This window comes from Mytilus galloprovincialis, chromosome 3, assembly GCF_965363235.1.
Source record: "Mytilus galloprovincialis chromosome 3, xbMytGall1.hap1.1, whole genome shotgun sequence".
NCBI classification, from domain to species: Eukaryota; Metazoa; Mollusca; class Bivalvia; order Mytilida; family Mytilidae; genus Mytilus; species Mytilus galloprovincialis.
In genome coordinates this window covers 55,145,510-55,173,212 of record NC_134840.1, presented here as the reverse complement: position 1 = coordinate 55,173,212, position 27,703 = coordinate 55,145,510, and the positions used below count along the sequence as shown (strand labels likewise).

General features: G+C 29.9%; 1 protein-coding gene across 2 annotated transcripts in view; it reads right to left on the bottom strand.

Annotated features, from left to right (window-relative positions):
* LOC143068351 (uncharacterized) overlaps nucleotides 1-22,722 on the bottom strand; it is an 82,708-nt gene extending 59,986 nt beyond the window's left edge. Inside the window, exon 1 of one of the 2 annotated variants that reach the window (XM_076242339.1) lies at nucleotides 22,571-22,722. The gene's annotated coding sequence lies outside the window, so the exon portion shown is untranslated. Of the gene's footprint in view, nucleotides 1-17,035; nucleotides 17,349-22,570 lie in introns of those variants that run through there. The other variant, XM_076242335.1, reaches the window with a different exon arrangement.
* Nucleotides 22,723-27,703: the final 4,981 nt, after the last annotated feature.

The following is a 27,703-nucleotide window of genomic DNA, read 5'->3' as shown; positions in this document are numbered from 1 at the left end:
AATTTGAGAGTAATTTTTTATACAAAAGAATCTGATATGTACAATCTTTTTGAATTTTAGATTCACGATTGTTCAATCCTGAATATAAAAGATGATTTATGTTTTATTAGACAACTCCACTTCATTGATACTATATTGATATGAATGACCTGCTGGTCAGTGAATGGAGATTAGATTTTTTATTACAGTTTATGTGTATCACAAAAATTCACTGTATCTTTGATGTATTATAATCCCCAATACAATATTGTGAAAGATAAATCATTATGGAAGATCTTGTTGAGGAAAAAGAGTATAGGACGGTAGATCCCCCAACCTGTTACCAAATCTATTTAGAATAAGGGTTGGATTTAAACACTTTCTTTTAACGCAGTTTCAGCCAAACTATGGCACCATCTGATAAGAACCCCTTATTAGACTTTAGTATCTGCTATTGCTATATTGGTATGCTATCTAAGAAGCTTATCAGTGTATGAATTCTAATACACTATATTCTGTTGGTAACCTTGACTTTTTTTAGAACAAAAAATAAAGGTGCACTCTATTCACACTAATTAGTGAAAAAAGTGCAAAGGTATTGACATCATTGACAATAAGAAACAGAATGGAGTTGAACTCATTTTATAAGTACATATAGTTTGACATCAATGTATTTCAAACAACTATCTTGCTTCTACTATAAGTTACTACAAGTAGCATTAAACACATTGATCAGTCAGTTGGCTAATAAATCGTGTTTCTACTAAAATCAATGCTCTGTCGATTTTTGTATTGAAACACCTTGTTCCCATTTATCTTTGACAAAACATTATCTTTTTTTATTGTAAAAGCTGCCAAATTTTAACACAAAGATCTGGAGAAAACATCACTTTTGATTGTTTTAGTAGTTGGTATCAGGATGAGGAATAATTACTTAATTATTGTTGACTTACACGTGTAAACAACTAATTACACATATTTACTTTGTGGAATTTACACTTTTTTCTGGAACAGTGTGTACTGAAAGCATGATTTTCTGGGTATGATTCAACTTTATTATTTATAAATGGAAAATGGATTGTTATTTATACATAAATATTGGTAGATGGTCAAAATTAGATGATGATATGCATTTCTATCCTTTCTACATTTGCTATTATTAATATTAGCGGAAATTGTTGTTTAGTAATCGTAAACTTCATCTGTAGAATGAACATAGATTGAATATAATATTTTTCTGGTTTTTTTTTTTCAGATAGAATTTACTGGAGGTTATAGTGCTGTTAATACTGTCTAGGTCCAATAATATTTCTGGAAGTAAAGTGTCACTTCTTGAAAACAAGATTGTATGCTGACCATTTATTAGTAAGTTATCGAAAGATTTTCATTTGCTTGCAGTTCTGTTGAACTTGAAAATCACATGTAAATACTTAATAGTAACCTGGTTTATATCTTAAGGGACTACTATGAATAGAAAAAATTTTGTATGGTAAATAATGTCAGCCAAAACATTTTTTGTCTTTCTTCAAAAATGTTTCATTCTCCTTTCCAGCATGTATCACTGATAAAAGGACCTCTAGTCTTTTTTTTTGTGTTTTGTATTGTTGGGTTGCTGTCTTGCTAAAGTTTACATTCCATTTATTCAAACAAATTTTTTTGTAGTCTATATATTTTGTGTATACTTATCATTAAAATGTATAATGAACCAAAAATTACTATGTATGAAAAAGATGAGACAGCAACCCAATAAAACCATTAAACAACAATATGTATAGAGGATGACATGGGGTACACAAGTGCTCAGTCCTACCTTTTTGTTTTGTTTGACAATGTTATACACCTGAGTGAAAAATTTTCAGACCATTTAGAAATTTCTTTTACCCAGTATACAATAATACATCTGCCTTTGATATTACTGAGCAAAATATGATGACCAGAGCTGTCATTTACATCCTTAAAACATGAATGTACCTAATCAAACAAGCTTTTTACAAAGCATATGCTTACAATGATTAATCCATCTCAAAAATTTGAAACAAATGTTTTTAATACCAGTTCATGAAGATAGATAAACAGCAACACGCTTCATGTTCTGAAATGTCCTTAACAAAATCTAGATAGTAGACATATAATTGATTAACCTTCATTTGATGAGCAGACTTTAGCCTAAATTTTCTCATAAAGTTGTCCACAAAATAGATCTAAAGTAGTACACTAATTAACTAAAGTTATAACAAGTCAAATGAATTAAGGACAAGTTGAGGCCATTCTGTATGAAGCCTCTATACATTGATACCATAACTTTAATGTTATCTATAAAAACAAACAACATTATTGGTAAATAAAGATAATTAAAGTCTACAAGAATTAATCTCAGACTCACCTGTACAACTAAATGTAAACAAATTGTTTGACTTAAGATTCCATGTTATAAAATCCCTGCTTTGTCCTGCGAGAGGAGGCGCTGGGCATGTATCCAGAGAATGTCTTAACTTTCAAACCAGATGTCTTACTACAGCTTGTTTAACAGAACGCGTTGCTTTTTATGTTTCATTCATCTGATTTATAATTTAATCCGCTTGAAAGAATTTCATTATGCTTTTACAGATTTCCCATTATAATTTGTTTATGTTTTCCATGACAAATCATCTATACCTCACTTTCTTGTTATAGACATTTTTTGTTATGATACAGAATCTTTGTTGAAGTCATTCCAACAACTTCTTGATAAATGTTTGCTTTTTCTAGTTTTGATATCTGTCCAGATTTAATAACTAAGAGTTCCTTCCAATTAGTGACGTTACTAGTACAATTAATGAGATGTTATCATATTTTATGCATTTTTTGAGATGACAGTTGTGAAGAGAATATTGTAAGTTATATTTATTCTTTAGCTTTTGTGAGGGATGTATCATTTCAGATTTACAATATATTTTATAAAAACATTTTAATCTCTACATCTTTTGTTTTGTAGAATTTCATGATAGAGGAATCCTTCAAAGTTTGGTTTATATTAAAGATGGCAGGTATATTAAAATAAACAGTCACTTAACTCATAACATCTCAACATGGAAACTCAACTTACTCAAGTGCTTTGCATCTAATGTGACTTCTGTTGACAAAAAACAGATAAGATCTTACTACAACAGAATGCAATTCAGATGTAAAAACTTCCGCTGACTTTTTTCTGCCATTTACTTTCTTGTTTCCATAGAAACAGGTGTACACAAAATGAATTGCCCCTATATCAATTTTGGGCGTAAGTATTATGATATAAAAGTAATAGCCCCTATGTTATTAAATAAATGTCAAGACAAGATATTCATACCTTTATCAGGGTTTTGTATGCTCAAAATGATTGAACAATCAATCAGCACTAAAAAATAGTTAGGAGATTTCCTGAATGTGAAGGATGCGATATGATATTGACCTCGTAATTTATTGCGATGAACAGGATAATATATATTTTGCTTGCCAATTCCCATCTGTATTTTATGATAGAGAAAACACATGAATTTAATGTGCTAATTGCCTAATTAACATAATTGATGTATAATTATATTGCATAATTTATAGATAGGTATTTTGTATTGTATTGTTTCCTTCCTCAACACATATCAAAGGGAGATAACTCCTGTTCTGTTCTTAGTTTGCCAATAAGTAACAAGCTGTCTCAGCACTGCTAGTGGAATGTTACATGCATTTTTATTTTTGGATAATTCATGCATTTTTGCTGTGATTTAATGCTATCTGCTGTTTGCTATGACATATCGCTACATGTAATTTTGTGTCATTGAAGCACTGGGGCAAAAATAAGTGCCAAATTTGATGAAAACCATTTTTTTTGTCTCTGGATAGATTGAAGTGCTGTTGGATGTTTTACAAAATATATTTTTATTGTAATGAGTATTTTAATTAGCTCTTCTGCTTACAGATTTATTTGTGAAGTGACATATTTATCACATAAGATTTTTTTATTGTCTTGAAAAAAAAAGGGAAATGGATAGGGAATTCCAATAATGTAAGAATTTTATTACAATTTTAATTTGTCCCTAACTTTTCAACACAAAATCAATTCCATGTGATGGTGAGAAGAATATTTTTATGCCCCACCTACGATAGTAGAGGGGCATTATGTTTTCTGGTCTGTGCCTCCGTTCGTCCGTCCGGTTAAAGTTTTTGGTCGAGGTAGTTTTTGATGAAGCTGAAGTCCAATCAACTTGAAACTTAATACACATGTTCCCCATGATATGATCTTTCTAATTTTAATGCCAAATTATAGTTTTGACCCCAATTTCATGGTCCACTGAACATAGAAAATGATAGTGCAAAGTTCAGGTTAAAGTTTTTGGTCAAGGTAGTTTTTGATGAAGTTAAAGTTACATCAACTTGAAACTTAGTACACATGTTCCCTATGATATGATCTTTCTAATTTTAATTCCAAATTAAAGTTTTGACCCCAATTTCACGGTCCACTGAACATAGAAAATGATAGTGGGAGTGGGGCATCCATGTACTATGGACACATTCTTGTTAAAATATATGAAGGTCACAGACAGTGTTTTCCAAATCTTCCAAAGTTTTCAGAAGACTTAATTGACAAAAAAAATAAGTCTGAAAATAATCAAAAATACAGAATTTTGTTAAAGATTGGAACTATTTTATCCAACTGAAGCTATTTCAGGAATAAGTTAACAGGTTATTACGACAAAAGTTTTTAGTCTAGGATGAAGAGATTAAGAAATTTTCTCTATTCATTATTCCCACAAACCACAAAGATTTTGATCTGGACTTGTTTGTTATGTCTAACGTATTGTCTGATTTGTGGCTTATCTTGTCTGAGATGATTTCATACCTGACTAACTATCCTGTCAGGACAACTAAATCTGCCAGATACCTCATCCACTTCAACCAGTCAATCCTTGCATAAAGTATTTAAAAACTCATAAATATTCTATAACTATTTATAAACTTACTGACTTGCATGCAATCAGGAAGAAGAATATGTTCAACTTTAAGCTAAGGTTAAACTAATTCATTGCTTATATTAAACTCGTGCAAGTGATGTAGATATTTTATTTGATTCAGCAGTTTCCAAGTGATGTAGATATTTTATTTGATTCAGCAGTTTCATATTATTTTTACTTCAGCCTGTTTTGACCATAACTCAGTTATGTTGTTGAATTCATGACATACAAGGTTAATTCCTCAAACAAAACAATCTCAAAGGTGGAATTCAAGTCTTGTAGGATATTTTGTATGCTTTATTAGTTAACTTTGCACTTTGATGACTTGACTGTGAGTCTCTATAGTGGTAGGATAAAATTTCAGAACAGTTGAAGAGTTTGATTGATAAAACAAATTGCAATTTGGTCAAAATTTTACTGAATTGCAGAGAATTAGAGAGAAACACTGCTGCTAAAGTTACACATTTCATATTTCTCTTTTGATTATTGTTACACAAATATGTTAAATCTTACAGTTAAGAGGTTATGTCATTATAAATAATGCAACTAAAAAAATGACAACTTATATTAATCTTACAAGTAAAAATACTTTCAGTATACATGTACCTTAAATTATAACATAAAGATGTTATGGGAAAAGAGTGACAATAGCTTTGTATTGAAAATTTTATCTAAAAAAAATTATTCATGCAAGTTTGTTTGAATTTTACATTAAAAATATGTTTTGACAGACCAGTTATCTATAAAGTTGGAACTGGTAAATTCTTTTGATTTTTGTTAGTAAAGTAGAGAAAAGTTTTAAGTATCAGCTGGCTCACTATTTTTACTATTCTAGGGTTACATGTTTTCTTGAAGACTTTAGATACACTTGAAATCATATAAAATGAAGTCATAATGTGCTTGAATTTGAGAGCACTGATAAGGTAACAGATAGTGTTTACTATATTGCACCTGTCATACTACAAGTCCATATTTCATCTACATATATCCTACTGTTTGATACATAACATTTTAAATGATAATTGCATGTTATCATTCAAATATTCCAATCAGTGCAAGTTATTCACTTTAAATCTAAGTCAGTAATGTGAAATTTATATCTTTAACAAATTTTTACCATTAAATTCAAATGACTGAATAGTTTAGATGATTTCTATCCAGGAAATGCATTCGTTTCTTTATCAAACAAAATCCAAAACAAAATTTCTTGGCTAGGGAAATTGTTATTACGTAAGTTGAAACAGTGAATTTCAAAAATTTCATATTTCACTTTTAAAGACATTATCAGTCAGTTCGAAATACATTTCTACAGTATTTTGGTATCATAAATGCAATTTCAATATTTGCAAATCTAATCAAAAAGTGTTTAACTGTCAACTCCCTTATTATTTACACTGCTCATAGGAGAAGAACAAGTTTTTAAGATATTACTATAAAGCGGTCACTACAGTTAAAAAAATCTTAAGATATAGAAGTCTTTAATCCTGTAGGAGTAGGCTTTTCCCCTCTTTCATAGAGGTTTACTAATACAGTGCCACTGAATTGGGCCAGTAATCTTGAATCAATATTACTTTAGTGGGTCAAAGTACTTTAAACAAACTTATTTTTGTTGATACTTTTTCACAGTGATTTATTTTGGCAATTTTCTAGTTTTATTGTTTTTCTTCTTCTTTTAGTTTCTAATTTCTTGTTGTATTAAAGTATGCTTAAGTTATATATTGTAACAGCACTCTGAGAGTACTTTTTAAGCTGCTGATTTAGAATCTTGCTGTCAAACATTCTGTTATATTAGCAACTGTGCTCATGTCATCCAATCCATCATATCTCTTCTTTTTTAAGTTACATATTACATGTAATGGTATTACTTAGAGGTTTTAGCTTGTTTGATTGGAAATACATGTCTATTGTTTCTCCAGTAACCAGGAGGCAACAGACATGCTATGGTCTATTTTTAATGCTTCTATTAAATGTGTATTAGATTATGATTTGACGTTTGATGAAATTGATTTTTTATAAAGATATGACAATTTTATCTGAAGAATTTAGTACCTTGACAAGGTTTGGATATGATTTTCTCCAAACAGCATACCATTGACAGGAGTCTGACTGTGAAATCAATAATGAAAGATTATCTTTTTGACAATGATAAATTTGAGCAAACATTTATTTTTTTAAACTCAATTTTGTGATTTAACAGACAGATTCGACTTTGTCGACTTGATTTTTTCTGTAAATAATAGACATCATATTGGGTAGGCCGGAAATATGACAAATGACAATTCAGCTATAGTTTAAGATATCAAAGATGTACCGCTTCTCATACCAAGCTGTGATATATTTTCAACGCCTTTGTAATTTTGTGGTTTGCTTTATCTTTAAGTTCAATGTGAGAAAATATCTCAAGTATATTTTTACCTGAAGGGTTTTAATATGTGATGTTAGATTTTCCCATAGAAATAACTTGTAGGTTTTGTCACTGACAGTAAATAGGGTGATATACAGTTCTGATTCTCATTCGTCTTGTGAAACTTAGAAAGTGGCTTAAATTGTACAACCAATCATTTTAATATTTGCTTGTTAAGAGGAATCCAAAATTTGATAATTTAAACTTGAAACTTCAAAATTTAATATCAATTTTGCACTTTTTAAAATTGTGTAAATTGATCTTGTAGCATTTGAAATTGAGCTTTTGTTCCATGTTGAAGACCTCAGTGTGACTTTGAAATGAAGAACAGCAATAAAAGCACTGTTCCAGGGCACATAGGGATTTTGTGTCATGAACAAATATGCAATATCTCTTCTTTTCTATCAATAATGTTTTTGAAATGTGCAAAGAGAAGCTTTTAAATACAACATTAAAATTTTGAAACCATCAATGTAATAGTATCATAAAATAAATGGTAATTTATGATGTTTTTAAATTAACAGAGATCGTTATGTAATAGATTACCATATATTAAAAAATAACATTTGTGTGAACTTATTTCAGATAAAGTATGCTGATTAGCTGCTGGGACTCACGGTGAAGTTTGACCAACATGAAGGCACCTGATGAGCATGGAGATAAAATTGTAGACATTTCAAACATAAAAAGTTTTAGAACTGAGGTAATCATCAAAAACTAGATACCATTTTATCAAAATAATCTTTCAAAGATCTAAAAGGGGTGAAACTTTAGAATGGTTTGAGTAAGAATGCCCAGTATATGTTAAAAATTGAAGGTTTTTACCTCTGATTCATTAGCTTTCAAGTACGTAAAGAAAACAGCAATAATGAGGGTGTATAGGTTGCTCTGACCTCCCCAACACCTGCATTTCAAGATTGTTAGCTGCATAACTATGCATTGGCTTTCCCATGGTCTTGTTTATCAGGAAAAGGTGAAATATTTGCATAACTCAATTGATTCTTAATTTGTTGTTTATAAATGACTGCAATAGTCTGCATAATGAAGTACAAAAATCCATTTAGTTGTGGCCATTCATAAACATTTAGTGATTGAGAAAAGAAAACCCAAAATAAAAACCTGGCTGTCTTTTGAAATTGTCAATTTGAAAAATTCTTCTGCATTTCTTTAATTGCCATTTCAAGCCAAACCCTAAGATTCACTTAAGAATTGAATGCTTCTTTTTGTAACTTCATTGGGGTGTAAAAGCATTGACCGAAGTACATTTTGTATGAAGCGCAGAAGCGCTTCATACTAAAAATGTGCGCACGGTCAACGCTTTTACAACCCTATGAAGTTACAAAAAGAAGCATTCAATACTTATAATTACATTTTTTTTAGCAATAATCATGAAAATACGAATTTTATTATTGTTTTATTTAATTCACCTGTGCACTTTATTGCGGGACCATGTGTTATCATGAATGAAAAATTTTATTGAACAATGCAATTGCTTACGGAATAACAGGTGATGTGCAGTTAGCCAGTCAGAATAAAGTATCATAATGAAACATACATCTAATGTAATTATTTAGGTATGAAAATATGATTCTCCTGGACTTATAAGTCTACCAGTAAAACCCTTGCTAAAGTGTAGCATGCCCTTGGCTGTTCAATATGTATAAAGATACGGCAATGTCCAGTCACTACTATCAGAATGGGGACATTAAATGTGATGCAATGTGAAAAGGATTATTTCGAAATAAGTTTTAATATTTATATCAAACATTGGACCAGCATTTTCATCTGTAACTGCCACAACATAAATAGGTATACAATCAGTACCAGCATACTGACTGTTTCTTTGAGCATGTACAAACTTAATTAAAAAGTCATATAGTAAACAACCAGCATGATTACTATGATTTAAGTTTTAGCTATTGACGCTGAAGCCACAATTTCAAGTACATTTGTACTCTGAAGATAGGCTATTGATTTCAATCAGCAAACAATTGCTGATCAATTCATTTCAAAAAGCTAATTTTCTAAATATATTTGTAAAATCTATGATAATAACTTAGTGACAGAACAAATTTAAGCATTATTGATGAGAAATCGTTGTCATTAATAACACTAAGAGTCAACAACGTATCCTTATCTGCATATTATACAAGAACTTGCTAAAACAGGATGTAGTCAAGTAATGTTTTTGTTTAATTACAGTCAGGATGATGTAAGTTTCCATACAAACACTTTGGCAATTAAAAGCCAGGTAGAATAATAAACAGCTGCAGTGTCCAGGTAGGTTGAAGTTTGTTGCACCTCTAGTCAGGTGTGTTAATTTCCATCCAATAGATTCACAGTTTTTATTGTAATATTGTCAAACTGATAGTAATACTATCATGTTTTATTGATCAGGTGAAGAGGATTCTCATTTCATTAGGATGTTTGATTATGATAAAGAATTGGTCATATTTTTCTGAAATATTTAGGGGTTCGACCTTTGAAAAAATTGTAGAATTATGCACTTTTATCAATTTGTTCCCAAGCTTTTAAAATCTTTATACTGGAAATTAACTAGTCCTGAATTAGCTTGTTATGTTACTACGCAACAAGTATAAAGTTGTTAACTGAAGTAAAGAAAACACCAGGAAACTGTATCTCAAATACCAAAGTAAGGGTCAAGACCTGCAATCCTTTGATTTGAATATTTTATTTCTTTCATTCTACCTATAGGTGTAGATTCCAATCCAAGGGAGATAACTAAAGTTAAGAAGCCTCCACTGCAGATAAGCCATCTATTGAAATACAACAATGTTATTGTATGAGTTGCATAATAAATGAAGTAAATCTGTCACTTGAAACATATTTATATAATGGTGCTGTTTACATCTTTTCAATGATTTTTAAATATTTATTGTCAATTTTTTTGAGTCGTTCAGTTTAAGAATTCAGACCTTTCAAAGTCAAAGTTGTATAACTGACAGGATTTGTTTTGCAAGCTCGTGTCATAATAATATTTCTAGTAGGTCCCTAATGGTAATTAAATATTATATGTTTATAAATTTATTGATAAATTATCATTTTAAAAAGCATTGAATCACCACATTGACAATAAAACAGCATTTTAAATAGCCACTTAAATCAAATTTTGGAAGAAGAATGCATTGTGATCCATTTTCAACATTACTTGATCCTTTTAGCTTGCTGCTGCATAAATAATTAGGAAAACTTTATAAATTGAACTTAATCCTCAGACATAAATTCTAGCAAGTGTTTAATACTTCATTGAAGATCCTAATGAAAATTACTATAAATGAGATCTTGTACTAATAGAATTCTGATTAAGTTCTACACATTTTTATGGTTAAAAAATTGATGTCTTGCATTTAAAGTTGAATTTCATTATCAATCATAATGTGTGTTTAGGATTTTTACATCTAATATATTATCTAAAGTCATAATCAGAAAGAGAACTTATAAATCCATAGTAAACCAATATGCTTAAGATTTTTTTGTCATTGGAATCACAGTATGACCCTCTATGTTATATCAGCAGACCCTTTATCATATCAAGAGAAGCGATAGTTGCATTTTCTAGATTCAGTATCACTGGTTTGCTTTTACTCCTAAGTGTTGGAAATTTGTAAAGACGCTTCAAATACATCTACATTATTCAATGTCTTGTTGTTTTCTTATACTTTTAGGGTCCTAATGACTTAGAGGCAGATTATATGACTTTGTGGCATAAGAGTTGGTCAATATCTAACTGTACAGATCACATTGGCATACCATTCCTAGGTTGTACAGAAGGTATTTTAGATTTACTTAGGTCATTTGTAAAAATTGTAACCATTGATACAAAGCACTCAAAAATACCATTGAAAGTTCATTAATTTGATGAAAATTCAATAGAACTACAATGTATAATGTTTCGCAAGGTAAGATTGAAAATTAGGTTATGAATTTTTCATAATTGATAACAAGTATTCCAAAGGAAATTTGTTGATTGATCTTGGCTTAATGTCAGATCAGCATCAAGATTCTAAATTTTTACGAATCAGATGAAATTGAACTCTGTATGATAAATCTGTTATTCAATTACTAAAACTTGTGCAAGCTTTTTGGTCAATCCATAAATTAAAAACTACCAATACATAATTTGTTTTAGTAGAAATTTGTTTGTCATAAGACTTTGTCAGTAAAGTAACCATAGTTTCCTTAATCCATCAAAATGACCACCATGAGAAACTTTAAAGTGTAAATTTTAAAAGATGTTTGAAGGAATTTTAAAAAAAGAACCCCTTGGTCTTCTAATAAAACATATATCACTAATTCCTTCATCATAGGTATAAATGATTTGATGTATTATCTGATGTTAATTTTATAAATGTATACTGAATCTACATTTTCATTGTAATCCTCATACAAATGTTTTCAAAGTAATAGAAAAATTGGATCATTCCGGTTCTAACAACAGCATTTACAGCTAGCGTTTCAATAATCATGTTCTAGAACTAGAGCATAAAAAGTTCTATAACCAGAACATAAAAAAATAGATGATGTCATTGCGCTGATTGGGATAAAATTATTGTCTTTTCCCATTATAAAGTAATTATATTCTAGTCCATTTCATTTCACTTCAAAGATCAAAATCATGCCATTAAATAGTTTCCCACAAAAAATCACATCAAAGGAAGTAGGTATTCAGGTAAAAACGTACAGGTGAGTAGAAGATATTAATTGACTGATAGTGATGGATTACATGGCTAAGTAGATAATGACCAATCATTGAATCCTCCCTATAATTGTCACTGGTATTGTTCCCGCTGATGACAATATAATACTGACAAAATGACATACAAGGCTGAGATTTGTCCCTAGTCCGTAATTTTTGGCTTATTTCAGAAGTGTGTTTGATGAAGTATAATTCGTATAGACAGAAAATCTATACTACAAAGAAGAAGGCTGGTCATTTAGTTTAAATGGATTAATAATTTTCGATGTCTTTTCTTTTTCTATTTGTTTGTTTTAGAATTAAGGTAGACACTTTTTGTACCTTTTTCTCAGGTAGCATAGGTGAAAATATGTTCATTAGTTAGTAAAATTGGAATGTGATTGAAGAATTACAGGCCTAGATCTCTTATGATCAATTTGTCAAAAGTTTATCAAACAGAATACTGCATAGAAGGTGACAATCCTGGACACTATAGATTATATAATCAAATTCTTCTCCAAAAATTGACACATAAAAGTAAATATTTTATTCCCGAAGATGATTGTGTGACTTTCTTTGTATTCAGATTGTTATAAGGTTATGTATATTCATGTCTGATCTTATCCAAGATTTTTTTCAAAATTATCTCATTGTTACTTGTGGATAAAAGTCTTGAAAAAGAAGGCAACATTTCCCTTCTACTTCGAGTAGAATTAATGAAAAAAAAATGAAGTGAAGTAAAATGTAACTAGTCTGTGTGCTTAATTTTAAACTGTGTGATATTCAGATATACTGTTGATTTATAACTAAAATGGAAAGAATAGAAGTCAGTATTTTCCACTATTCAATATTGTATTAACCAGCCATTTCATTAACAGATTAATGATTAGATTGGGGAGGGGGTGTGAGTGGGTGGTAAATAGGTTATTGTCTAGCCCACTGCTTAATCCAAGAATATATCATGACAGCTTATTGGGAATAAGTGTCATATAATAAAACAACTAAAAGACTTTTAATTTGATGAATACAAACTTTATCATCCCAAGAAAAAATCATATCGACCTCAGCCAATGACCTTGGTAAATATGATACATGTATTCTTTTGTTATTAAGTCTTAATAAAAGTCGTTTGTTATTAGTCTATCCACTAGGTAAGTCTTTGTTAATTCTAACTGCAGGCATTTTTGAAGATTGAAAAAGAGGATGTTGATTCTGATAGAAGTAAAGAAATCAGATGTGGTACTAGGAATATTTCGCTACAGGCATCTACAAAAAAATAATAAAATATATAATTGCCCCAGTGGATGACTTTGTGTGGTAGTGATATATTGTAATATCTAGAAATCTTTGAACTGATCTCAGAAGTTTTAGATAGATTGATTGATTGTTGCTGTTTTAACTTTAAGAGCCACTTTTGGGCTATTTCATGGCGGTCTGCTTTTACTGGTGAAGGAAGCCAGAGTGCCTATATTTTTAGAAGATAACCTTTCCTATGACATAACTATAAATTTTCATCATTTAACCAAAGACTAAAACTAAATATATTTAAAATTAGTTTCATCATTACTCACAATGGTCATCTAGACTCATTCACTTAGTCTTATATTGGTCACAACACTTCAATATGTTGAATTATTTACAAAAAGTTCGTGGGAGCCTCTGGTTTAAATTATATGATGTATAATTTAGAACTTGATATCATTTGAAAATTTACATAATTTGAATTTTGGATTGTCTTTAAGACTGACTTTAATAAATATTTAATGATGTTTATTAAAATTTGATAATATGTTCATTCACCATTGTGGGAATAAGATTACAAAATGAAATCAAACCCTTCATGTTCTGAATGAATTAATACTTTTAAAAAATGCTGACATTGAAAAGAATTATATTTCAATGTTTCAGCATGTTGGTAAAACAATGTATATGATTGCTACTGAATTATATATTAATTTATATCAAGGTTGGAGAACAACATAATATGATAGACTTTAATATAAATGCAGGAACTTCCCATGATTTGATGTTGGGGCGTCTCTTCTCATGAGATGAAGAGTTATTGGACTTGAGGGACATCTGGAGGGTGTGTCCCTCTGGCTGAATCTGTGCCTAAAATGTGAAGCTCTTGTTCATCCTTTAAAATCGATTTGAGAAATTACTTATTATTCCGTTGAATTTCTATCATGCATGTTTGAATTTTTGTCTCCATACAAATAAGAAACAAGTTATCATTTTAAAGGAATACCTTTTGGATTGATATAAAACTTATATCCATAAAATTTTTACTATGCAGTATAGTCCCCTGTTACAGGGTTCCTAAAAACAATTGCTAAGGATAATATAATATATTAGTAATGCAACCCCTTCAGTTCTATTATTATGACAACATTTATTTTGTTGAAAATCATACTGGTGTAATCATAAGGAAGTATTAAGGAAAACCATATCAAGAAATAGAGGGGCAAAAAAAAGACCCTATCCAACACCTTTGAAAATATAAAGAAAAAGAATACATGTATATTACAATGATATTCTTATCAAGAGCCAATAATCAAAAAGTTATACATGAACTGGTAATTCTACTGTACAAAATGCATATATTATTCAAAGGATTTGTGTCCTATGAATATTATTGCGCCCTCAAAGGCTTTTTGTTATCTTATAAATATTTGAAATTTATGTGGAAATTATAATGACATTTCATTCATGGTTGTCAAAAAATGTAACTGAAGATTGAAATCAAAATGAGGAAATATGGACAAAATTGTCTAAAAATTTCAAGTTCTGAATGAAATAATAATCATCCTTCTATTATATTATTAAGAATTGTATATCAATGCGTGGGCACTTATAATATTGTAAAACCAGATCTTAACCATTAAAAGAGGGTTGAGAAAAGTGAAAGATTGAAATCAAAACAAGGAAATAAGGACTAAATTGTCTGAAGATGTCAAACTCTGAATGAATCATAGTAGTCCATCTTGCTTTTTGTGAATTATTTATTTCAATGTGTCTGCTTTTCTGATTTCAATGGGATAATTCAGAAGTATAAAGAAGTGAGTTTAGAAAATGGAACAAAAGTGGGTGTCTGATTCATGTGGGTTTTGGTTAAACCATGGAAGTATAATATTGAAAATATAATACTTCCATGGTTACACCAATTCTTAAATCACTGACAATACAGAAGACTTTAAACATTATTGTTCCTTTGTTTCACTCTTGAGATGATTTTTGTCATATCATTCTGTTTGCTCATTTGAATCTGATGGTACCAATATGATTTTCAATTAATTTGTAATAATCTATATTTACATTGTTAATGTCATCTGGTTTTGTTAAAGCAACTTAAAAAAATAATATTTTTAGCATCATTGACCCTTAAATGTTATTTTATTTAATTATTTGTAGATTTTTAAAGTTTTGTTTTTTTTTTCAACTGATTTGAATTGTTTAACAATTTTGCTGATTAAGAAAAAAAAAAGATTTGTTAAGGGTTCTACTGAAACCAGTGCCTGCATCAGCAATAGCTGCTTTTGTTAATTCTAACTTCATTCATTTCTCAGTGAAATACTGATTTTTGTCTATAGATGCTATTTCTAGTTTTTCTAGAAGCTTCTTTCCTGGTTTCTTGACATTCACTAAAGGTTTGACAAAGTTATGGGTGTTGAAAATAGCCCAAGACTATATAGATTTTTATTTTAGTAAAAACTAAGTCCATTTATCAATAAAATATGGAAAAAAAGATATTTTTTCTAAATTTTGGTTACTGAATGAAACAATAGTCATCTGTTTTGCTGTTTTTGTGAAGATTTAAGTATATTTCTATATGACTTTTTGAGCCGAATGAAAAAAAAAATCTGTAAAAAAGAAAATGTAAACAAAAAGGGTGTGTTTCATATATGTGCATTGAATTACACCAATATTCTCAAAAATATGGACAACACAATTGGGGTATTATTATTCTGTAGATCAGAAAGATAATGTTTACCTGTAGGACAGGTATTTTCTATATACTGAAATATTACTTTCATATTTTTGGTACCTGTTAATGAGGAAAAACATAAAGTTACAAATATATATGTTTTTTGTGGTATTATCATCTACTCCTCAGAATAACAAAACATATATGATTCACAATTGTATCCTTTCCGTAAACTGCATACCAAAGGTATTTGCTGCAACATGCATTTTTTCATGGATTTTGTTTTTCTTACTTTGGCCATGGATTTCCATATACTCTGTTACATAAAGTTGTGTATTGCCTAAAGTGTGAGCTAAGTGGAAAAGTACATTTTCAAATCAAATTTACCCATAAAGCTAAGCCATATGAACCTGTATCAACTTTTAGAAAATACCAACTTACGGAGAAATGTGTCTAAATGCTTGTACAAGGGCAATGGATAAAATCAATATGGTAACTAACATAAGAATGTCTGAGTTTTAAAGGCATCCTCAATTAAAGATATTTCAGTAATTTTCTTTACTTCCTTACAAGTATTGTTCTACTCGCTCATTTACTTCATATTGGTATTTCTGTGCTCCTTATTAATTGTGAAGCTAATGTTTGTTTCAAGAAATAATGAACTAAGAAATAAAACCATATGATTTTTATTTTTATTGATTTATATAACTTTGATATTTTGATTAAGTTTCCCATAAAAAGGTGCTAATGAGTTTTCCTCACCTTTTGGTTCTGTTTTGATTTTATTTTCCATCATAATAAATCGTTAGAAATTAATGCATTTTCAGAATTTGTATGTCTCCAAGAAAACCTTTTTAAGTTGAAATTTTTGAAAACCTTTGAAGGCAGAAGCCCCAGCTGAATTGATTTTCTGGAAATTATGATATTGATTATTAGGGTCTAAATACAGAATTTAGGTGCTTTTCATAGATGTTTGGGATATTCCAGGAGCTATATTCTTGATTAATCATGGCTGTTAAATCACAAAACAAATAAAATATAAACAACAAAATGTAAATTCTTACCTGTTAAAGAACTGCAGGTATCAGTGTAATTATCCCAATCTTGAAGAAAATTGTTTATAAATAATCACTACTGTATCATTTCACAATTATCCAATTATAATAAATGGCACGATTCCACAAAAAAAAATTATATCAGTTCACCAAAATTTGTCTATGGATGTAAATGTACAACTACTAGATGATTGCACCTTTCTGATTATATGATTGATGTGATCGTTGAGACAATTGGCTTGACAAGGAGAGGTGAGAGATGCTCCTGGCTATGTCAATATCTGATCACTGACCACATTATCAATGATTGACTGACTAATCTTGACAAAATGATTGCCTCCCAGAAAAATGTAGAAAAATATAAAGTCATCAGTTATACACCCCAATATACATCTCTATCGATAATCAGCTGATTATAAAGTCAAATGATGTGAAAAGTACCTGACTGGCACCTCCCAGTTGTACAGGTGGCCGAGGCAGGTAGATTTCACCTTTGTTTCAAGGCATTTAGTGATTTTTGTACAAAATCTGGCCATGTATATAATTCGATGTTGATTGAATTATAACTCTATCAAATTTAATATCTAAAATTTTAACATAACAAGGACATTTACACTGCATTTGATATAATTTCCAACAATTGATCCGAGTTTAAATAATCGAACAATATCAAAAAAATACTTTGTTGTTAGAATTTTAATTACAACTGCAAGGCATTGGCATGCTAATAACTGTTTATTGTAAGAAGGAAAACTTAGTCTAGTTAGTTGTTTTTTTTAAGCGAAAGTAATTTATTTTAATTTCTACTCCCTTTATTATATAATTTACATTCCATCTACATGAAAAGTAGACCATGGTTTAGATGCTTTTGATTCAAAAGTTTGTTATTTTAAAAAATGAGTTTTTCTTTTTTATATTATTTGTTTAATTTGAAACAGGCAACCAGATTCTGCTAAGTAATAGTGACATTTGCTGGAATGATCATTGATTGCATGGGGAAGGAATTGGCTTTCCAATTTTGTTTTACTTACCCATCACAATAACTGTACATGAAAAGTGACTTTGTGGTAAAGTGACTTAATTAGTTCAACTTCTGTATCACTGAGGATGTGAGTTTAAATCCCCCTTAGTGGTAGATGTGTTCAAGCCAAACTTTATTGAATAGGCTTGTCAGTTTTCCTATCAAAGGTTGATGGTTCTCTCCAGACACACCAGTTTCTTGCACCAATAAAAACTGACTGCCACAAAATAGTGCAATTGTTCTGAAGTGGCGTTAGACACAAATCATTCAACCCATACATGAATAATTTTTATTGCAAGCAAGATTAATAAAGACTTATTTATTTTAAGATGGTATGTAGCTTGCAATATGATTATAATATATGATCTGTACTCTGTAGGTATCTTTATAATTGAGATAATTAATTACAAGTAAAATGATTTTTAAAATTACCCTATTTAAACTCAAAATGGAAGAGTTTATAATGGCCATCAATGAGGAAACCTCTTTCTGATGGATATTTTCTGTAGAAGTGCAGTGATGCTTCAGGTAAATGGTCTATACCGATCACCATTTATGCTGAGCATGACTTGTAATTTTTCGTGTATAGTATGGATACTTGAGAATATGAAAGTCATCGCCTCGAAATTCAAGTCTTGTCTTTTTAACTTGCAATATTTCTTGCGGTTTCAAATGACTCAATTTTATGAATGAAAATGTGTATAAATCATAGTAACAATGTGTTGTGTGCTCAAAAATGGACTTCAACTGCAACACAGTCGATTTATTTTTGTTCCTTGATTTGGGAGGAGAAGTAATCTGAGTTCTAAATGGACCTGTTTGTTTATGTACACCTGCTATAAACTTTATATCCCTTCACATAAAATTCCCACTATTATGCAACTAGTTAAGGTAGTAATTCTAAAAGGTAAAAAATAAAACAAACGTTATTAAAGATTTTTTTGTGAAATTATGGATATTGTGTCCAAAGTTAAGACATAAAATAGATTTTTCCATTTTAATTTCAGTTTTATTATTTTATCAGTTTAATTCCCAAAAGTATTTATTACATGTATATGACATGAGGGTTTGTTATCATTTACATCTATCAGAAGTAAAAATAATAATTTCCTTAAATGTTAGAAAGAAATTCCCTAAACAAGTTTAAAGTTTGAAAAAATATAGAGAAATTATTTTTCTTTCATGTGAAGAATGTTTTAGACAAAAGTTATTGATCAATATAGCCCTCTTTTTATAAAGTTGATCAATAGATATACATATGACCATAAGTTTACCACAAATATCTGACAAATGCTTTATCATAAAATAAGAGAAGGAAATATATATGAAATATATATAATCCAATAAATCATTTGTATAATTATTGTCATATACATAGAAACAAATTGTTATATTATTGACCCATCATGATCAAACTTATTATTGCTCTGTTGGTCACTTCACAGGCAAACAGTACATAAACTGTTACCCTCAGGCCAAGTTTAACACAAAAACTGCTATTTCTTTTGTTTAGAAAATAAATTTTCTATCGGATCATTTGACTTTAATCTGTTATATTTGACATGTTGTTCTTTGTGATTATTTCTACAAGTGGTTGGACAATGTTAAGTATGCGAGATGGTGACTTTTTTTAGACGCCAGTCACGTAAATCACCTGATGTTTCAAAGCCTACGGACAATTATTCCTTATAATAACTTCAAATTATTTTTATATCCTTTGATAGAAACATTTTTTCCTTATTAAATTTTTAACAAAAGGAATTATATTTATAGTTTATTAAATATTTAAAATTCTTTTATAACGGGCATTTGGTTTGTGAAAATAAAAGTATATAACATGGACAGCATGTTTGGTTTAATTATTCTGTCAAGTGAAAATCTTTGGTCTGAAATCAAATAATTGAATTAACTTAATTTTTGTTATCATTTTGTTACATGTCAATTTGGTATGTTGAATTTACATAGATTTTACGTAACTTTATAATTATTTTATTTGATAAACTCACTTTTACATTGTTCCGTAGAAATATAATTAAATTTGAGAGAAAACTCTTTGGCAGTGATTCAGTTTAATTGCATGGATTACATCAAGTCTTTTTAAAGAACAGATTTCAAATGCCCACATGTTTAATTTGGTAAGATTTTTTTCATTTTTTGTGCATGAATTGTATTTGTATTAATTTCTGTTATGTTGGTAAAGACTGTACAAATTTTGACACTTTTAAAAATTACTACATTCTTCAACCCATCAATCATCAAAGACGGCTACTTTGGAACGATCAATTTTGCTCATATTCCACTCCTCGAAATAAAAAGTTTCAAAATCACAATAGATAAATTCAAAATACAAATCATAAAGATGGTTTTTATAGGGTTAAGATATATAAGTAAACAAAAGTAGCTTCCCTATCTAAACTATCTTGTATTAAGTACTGTAATGGTCAAGATGGTATAAAATTGTCTTCAAATGCAGACCACTGAAAACATCCTACAGAATGGAACTCAACCAATATTGTTAAAGCTTATTCAGATGAAGAACCATCCTAAACATTGCACTGTAAAACAATGGGAAAAAAATATTCATAGTTGTTTCCTGAAATGAGCCAGTTGCTACCACTTGATGGATGATGGCTATAATTATAGAGAATGATAAACAATGAAAAAAAAACCTAAATGCTAAACTTATTTTAGTATATTCAAATTCAAATATATCATCTTTTTTCCAAAAAATATCAGCAGATTTATAAATGCTAGTAGAACAAACTGAATAAATGGCACACGATTCATGCAGATGAATGATCATGGAGCCTCTAGCTGAATATCTAACTGTTACATCTGTTGATGTCACATATTGGACTATCTTCTCAGACACTTTTTCTCTAGTGAAGGTTTATTAAAGGTTTAAATTATTACCAAATCACTTAAGAAGACATTTTAAAGATGCTTTAAGAACACCATATGGTTACATTTCATTATAGTTGTATTATAGTAGTCAATAAAGACATGAATAAATTTCAAATGATAATAATAAAATCACTTAAACATTCTTAAATAAATAATGTCAAAGATTTGAATATAAATTGTCAACAAAGACACATGCATATGAATTTCCATGATTTCAGATTCTGGAGTAGTTGGTGTTTATATTGGATGTCATTTATTGTAAATTTATGAAGGTATTCAGGCTATTTTAGCAATTAAGTTGCTGTAGGGACAATAAATTAGAATATCACTTTTATTTTACATGTTTATCAGAATTATGTTAATTTTGTAAAGATTACATAGACCAGAATAAATTAGATTCTGTAAATAAGAATCAAAATAGTATTCAATGAAAACTTTTTAACTTCATATATTCCATACAGCCTTATTGGTACCTCACACATATGTATTGTCTTTAAATAAAAAAGAAATTCCAAAGGTTGAGGTCTAATACGCTTGGAACTTGTATACAAAATTACTATGTATCAAAATAATTTGATTGTTTAAATTCTTTTGTAGCCTTAACATTTTTAGGATAGTTTTGAGTAGATCAATTTTGAAAAAATAGCAGAAGAGAGTTTTCTTTTACATGTAGTTTATAAAGGCATGTATGTAAAAGAACATGAAACTGCGTCACACTAGCACCTTAACTGTTTCAATAGCTTTCTCTGTAGTATGGAAATCCACAATATTGGTATTGAACAAATGTACAAATAGTTATGAATCCACAGTAATGCCAAACATAATCTGCTTAAATATCTTTCTGAATGAATCTCAAAAGGCTTTTCTACAGTTTAGACATTGTTTTCAGCATCCTTACATAAACATAAGTTGACAATATGCATATATTTTATGTGAGTAATACTGAATCCTTGAAGATACTAGTTGAGCAATACTGGTTCCTTAAAGATACCAGTTTAGCAAAACTGGTTAGAAACTGGTGAGCAATACTGGATTCTTAAAGCCTTTTGTAACATAAATATTTGAAGGCAGGGCATCTATGTCTTACAATTGCCCTTCCCAATTTCAATTGTATATCAAAAATATTGTTCACCTATGATTAATAGTTGATATATAAATATAATATTTTTAGCTTTATAGTACATAACTATCTTACAAAATTACACCAATGAGATTGTATCACAGGCAACCAAAAAACAATACAGTAGCTTAAGGACAAGCAGATTATATAAGGAAAAAGAAAATGCATTTACTTTATAAGTTAAAAAAAAAAAAGAAGCTCTTTAGATGAAGAAATTGGTGTCAACTTCTTGCTTTGTTCTAAATTGGCAATTTGCAGTGAAATATTGTTTTTTCAAATTACATTAGCCTGTTGTTTGTCGAATAAATAGACATTCCAAATTAAATTGAATATCGATAAAAAATGAGAAATGATTGATAACCGCCCTGTTTTTCACTATGCTAATTACACCATAAAAGGTATGACTGGTTCAGTGAGGTCAATAGAGAAAAAAAAAATAATCAAATAAAAAATATCTCTATATAAAATCACGGTAAGATATAATCATAATGATATTTACCTTTTTATATGGGGTCGTGTTATCCATTATTCTTTTAATGACCATGTTCTCAGGTGTAAAAACAATCGATTGACATGTGCGTCGTTACTTGTCCAGCTTGAACCATCTTTTCTAATTGCCGTGCATTGAAAAGAGGATCCTTATCTCTTTGAAAAAATCTTATTAAACGAAAAAAGTCATTAAGGAAGTTTTTTCCCCTCGAAAGATTTGAAAGATTTCCCAGAATGTAAATGATCAAACTGGCAAATTTGATTTAGAAAATTTAATACTTGAAATAATATTCAATGTTATTGTTTTGATTAACAATCAAAGCAGGTTAAATATTGATGAATTGATTCAATAATGCAGAAAAGAGGGTTTAAATTGGAACATACCTGGGTTAAATAGATTCTTTTAATCAGAGACTCTCTGCAGGCCATTTTATTATAAATATTACAAATTCCTTGAAATAACACTTTGCACGAACATATGTTCCTTTATTGATATACACGACATTTAGTAGAAAGCCATATTGGACTAAATTTTAGACTGAATTATAAAAAAAGACCATGAAATATTAAAAGGACAAAAAATGAAACAGTTTACTACTTTTACTGGAGTAGTACTAGTAAGGTTTATTATATCTGAGCTTTCTCAAGACATTAGTCTGTTAGATATCAAAAAGGTTATGACAGTATTTTGCATTTTTATCTGTACAGGTTTATTCAAGGCATTGCATAAGGGGGGTATATGTTGCAGGGGCTTTTTAAAAGGGGGTTCCAACCATATGTCCTCATTCAACTTCTGTCTTTTTTAAAGGTCATTAAAGAAAAGTGAGACTCAGTACATGTACTACACATGACACCAAAACTATGATGCTGTGGCCAAAATGTAGGACCAAGACCTAAAGACTGCCTAATCTGAAGAACTCTTAGTCTGTACCATACAAAGTTTCATGAGGTAAGTTAAAGTTGTTCCTGTTTAATAAAATCAACGGTACCAATTTTGTTGCACCAGATGCGCATTTCGACAATACATGTCTCTTCAGTGATGCTTGTGGCCAAAATATATAGTAAATCCAAAGCTTATATAAAAGATGAAGAGCTATAATCCAAAAGGTCCAAAAAGTATAGCCAAATTCGTGAAAGGAATCAGAGCTTTGCATGAGGGAGATACATTCCTTAATTTATAATAATTTCTAATATTTTGTAACAGCAAATTTTAATAACACAAAAAATCCGTATTTTCATGCTAGTACCGAAGTACTGGCTACTGGGCTGGTGATACCCTCGGGGACTAATAGTCCACCAGCAGAGGCATCGACCCAGTGGTAGTAATAAAATCAACGGTACCAATTTTGTTGCACCAGATGTGCATTTCGACAATACATGTCTCTTCAGTGATGCTCGTGACCAAAATATTTGAAATCCAAAGCTTATATAAAAGATGAAGAGCTATAATCCAAAAGGTCCAAAAAAGTATAGCCAAATTCGTGAAAGGAATCAGAGCTTTTCATGAGGGAGATACATTCCTTAATTTATAATAATTTCTAATATTTTGTAACAGCAAATTTTAATAACACAAAAAATCCATATTTTCATGCCCTACTGGGCTGGTGATACCCTCGGGGACTAATAGTCCACCAGCAGAGGCATCGACCCAGTGGTAGTAATAAAATCAACGGTACCAATTTTGTTGCACCAGATGCGCATTTCGACAATACATGTCTCTTCAGTGATGCTCGTGGCCAAAATATTTGAAATCCAAAGCTTATATAAAAGATGAAGAGCTATAATCCAAAAGGTCCAAAAAGTATAGCCAAATTCGTGAAAGGAATCAGAGCTTTGCATGAGGGAGATACATTCCTTAATTTATAATAATTTCTAATATTTTGTAACAGCAAATTTTAATAACACAAAAAATCCGTATTTTCATGCCAGTACCGAAGTACTGGCTACTGGGCTGGTGATACCCTCGGGGACTAATAGTCCACCAGCAGAGGCATCGACCCAGTGGTAGTAATAAAATCAACGGTACCAATTTTGTTGCACCAGATGCGCATTTCGACAATACATGTCTCTTCAGTGATGCTCGTGGCCAAAATATTTGAAATCCAAAGCTTATATAAAAGATGAAGAGCTATAATCCAAAAGATTAAAGTGAGACCTGAAGAAGTATATATTGGAGTCTTCCATCGTATGGATGTGATTAACGCTATCATCTATGTCATTTGGTGCATGGTGGATAGTTGTCTCATTTACAATCATACTACAATGTATACATCTCCTTATTTTTAACAGGGAATATAAACAGTAAAACTGACAAGCAATACATGATCTACAATGATCAAACATTTCAAAATCTGTAGGTGTACTTGCCCATTTTTGCATTTTTTGGCTATTATCTTAAAAATGTGTTATGATGCTAGGATCCTTACTAGGGATTCCCTAGGTGAGGGATTCAGGATAGCCTATAGTTCTATTTAACCAAATGTCTAAAAGCTTGAATATTTTCTAAAGATACTGATTAGTTAAGAATAAAATACAAAACTTAGAAACACCTGACCAGCAATAACTGATTTTTACCTGGGGATAAAAGTGACAGGTAAAGGTGAAAGAATTGTTTGAAGATAAAGTGTTATCAGATTGGGCTGGATTCATATGGTAATTAAACAATATCAAACTTCTGTCCATCCATCCAAACATACCAAGGTGTACTTACATAGATAATATGTTTAGGGTGACTTTCAAGTGGCTAATTTAAACGTTTCCTACCATACATTTTGTTAACAGGGAACAATAGTAGATTCAAACTTTCATATATATAAAACTGACTTTAACAGTCATAATAAAAAAAAATATCCATAATTTAATTTGAAAAACTTTCCAAATCAAAAAGAAAATATGTAAGAAATGTCTTTAAAATTAACAGTCAAATTAGAACTAGTTTTAAAATCATTTCTTTCTTGGGCCAAAAATGGAATTTACAATAGTCTCTTCTCCTTTGTACAAGTTTTGGGTTATAAAAAAAACGACAACTTTTCAATTTTGATGATTTTCAGATTAATTGTCCCACATATATGGGATGTCAATCATCAGTAATAAGGCAACTTTTCATATATTTCGTAGTTTGATTTCACTGAATCTCTTGAAATTTTTTAACACTGTCACAACTTATATACATGTATATGTATGCTCTCTTCTGTTTTTGAAAATTCAATTTAGTCAATCAAGAATTATAGAACTTTCAATTATAAATTAATTTGACAATTTTCAAATGTTGTGTGTATATTTTTGATGAAAATAGTGCAATGTTGGGTTGTAATAGCACTTTATTCTTTTTGAAAGTTTGTCAGACTAAATTATTGATAGGCATTTTCATTATGATTGTAGAAAGTCGGTTTTATATATCCATGATGAAATAAGCATCAGGACATTTTTGAAGCGCTAAGAATGGAGCCAAATGTTTAAGTGTTCAGTTTACCACAGTCTCCTATAGTTAATTATTATAGCATTTAAACCGTGAGTAAATATTTCAGTATGGTATCTGAAGTGGCCATGCCTTGGTCAGGTGACAATTACCACAGAAAGGTGTCGGTGATGACACTGATAATTCATATCAAATTATTCTGTGGGATGAATATATGTCAGTCATTTACTGACCAAATATAAACAGGAAGGGCATGGAAGCTTCCCATAAATAAATATTTGGACCGTTCTCCTCTTAGAAGGATTAAATTTGTCTGGACTTCGAGATAATAGCTTGCATGATACCAATTTGTTACTCATCTTGAAATGACTCTTTTTTTGTATACAAACTAACAGCTTTTCACTAATCTTTGTATAAGAATTAAAATTGAAAAGTTTCTGTTACATTGTTAAAAAAGCTCTGCTTTAAAAGTGTTTGTTTTTTGGTTACTTTTGTTTCATTCTTATTCATGTTTTAATTATTTTCAAGTTTTACCCTCCAGCATTTTATAACTGCATTTGCTATAAAATAAATAGGAAAAGACAATTATTGCAAATTAATGATGTAAAATTTAATGAATTAAACATGGGCATTATTTCTTCCATACAGCTTTAAATATTAAATCTCCAGGCAAATTAAGACAATATTTGATGTTCTAATGAAAATTTCTGCTATTGATTAGCTGGAATTGGAAGTTTCATGTACTTATTTAGACAATTAGCCATAAGCACCAGACATGCTACATCAGTCTAGCTCCAGACATGCAGATCAGTAATAATTTTGTAGACAGTTTTACTGGCAAGAGTTCATCCTTGACAATATTGTAACAGGGCATGAAATGATATTAAATTTTCCTGCATAACTTTCATTTAGGACTACAACCATTTAACTAATTTATTCAACATTCTACCTTTAAGTAAAGATACACTTACTGACATTATTTCAGGGAGACTTAGGTGCAAACACGTTTTTTTTCAAAGCATTCAGACTCTTGCTACTTTACTTCCAATATGAAACCAAACAAAGGATTAAATTAATGATTCCTTATTATAAAAATCTAAAGATAAACGATTGGACAACATTTCTATACAAATCTGAACAGTTCTTTTGAGGTCAAACTTCTGTGAAACTGATAAACAATGATCTATTTAGGATCCCATTAAAATGTTTGTTTGATAACCTTATTTTGTATTCAAAATGACTTCCAGCATATTGAAATAACAAAATTAGATTTGATATGAAAATATTTTTTATTGGGCCTACTGATAACACTGTATAGGGATAAGATTAATGTATGATGACATTAATGCTAAAATTTTCTCATCACTTTGCGTCCGTCGTCGTTAACTTTTACAAAAATCTTCTCCTCTGGAACTACTGGCCCAAATTAATCCAAACTTGGCCACAATCATCATTAGGGTATCTAGTTCAAAAAATGTGTCCCAACCAACCAACCGAGATGGCCGCCATGGCTAAAAATAGAACAAAGTGGTAAAATGCAGGTTTTGTCTTGTATCTCAAAAACCAAAGAATTTAGAGCAAATCTGACATGGGGTAAAATTGTTAATCAGGTCAAGATCTATCTGCCATGAATTTTCAGATGAATCTGACAACCTGTTGTTAGGTTGCTGTCCTGGTTTGGTAATCTTAAGGAAATTTTTCTGTTTTTGGTTATTATCTTGAATA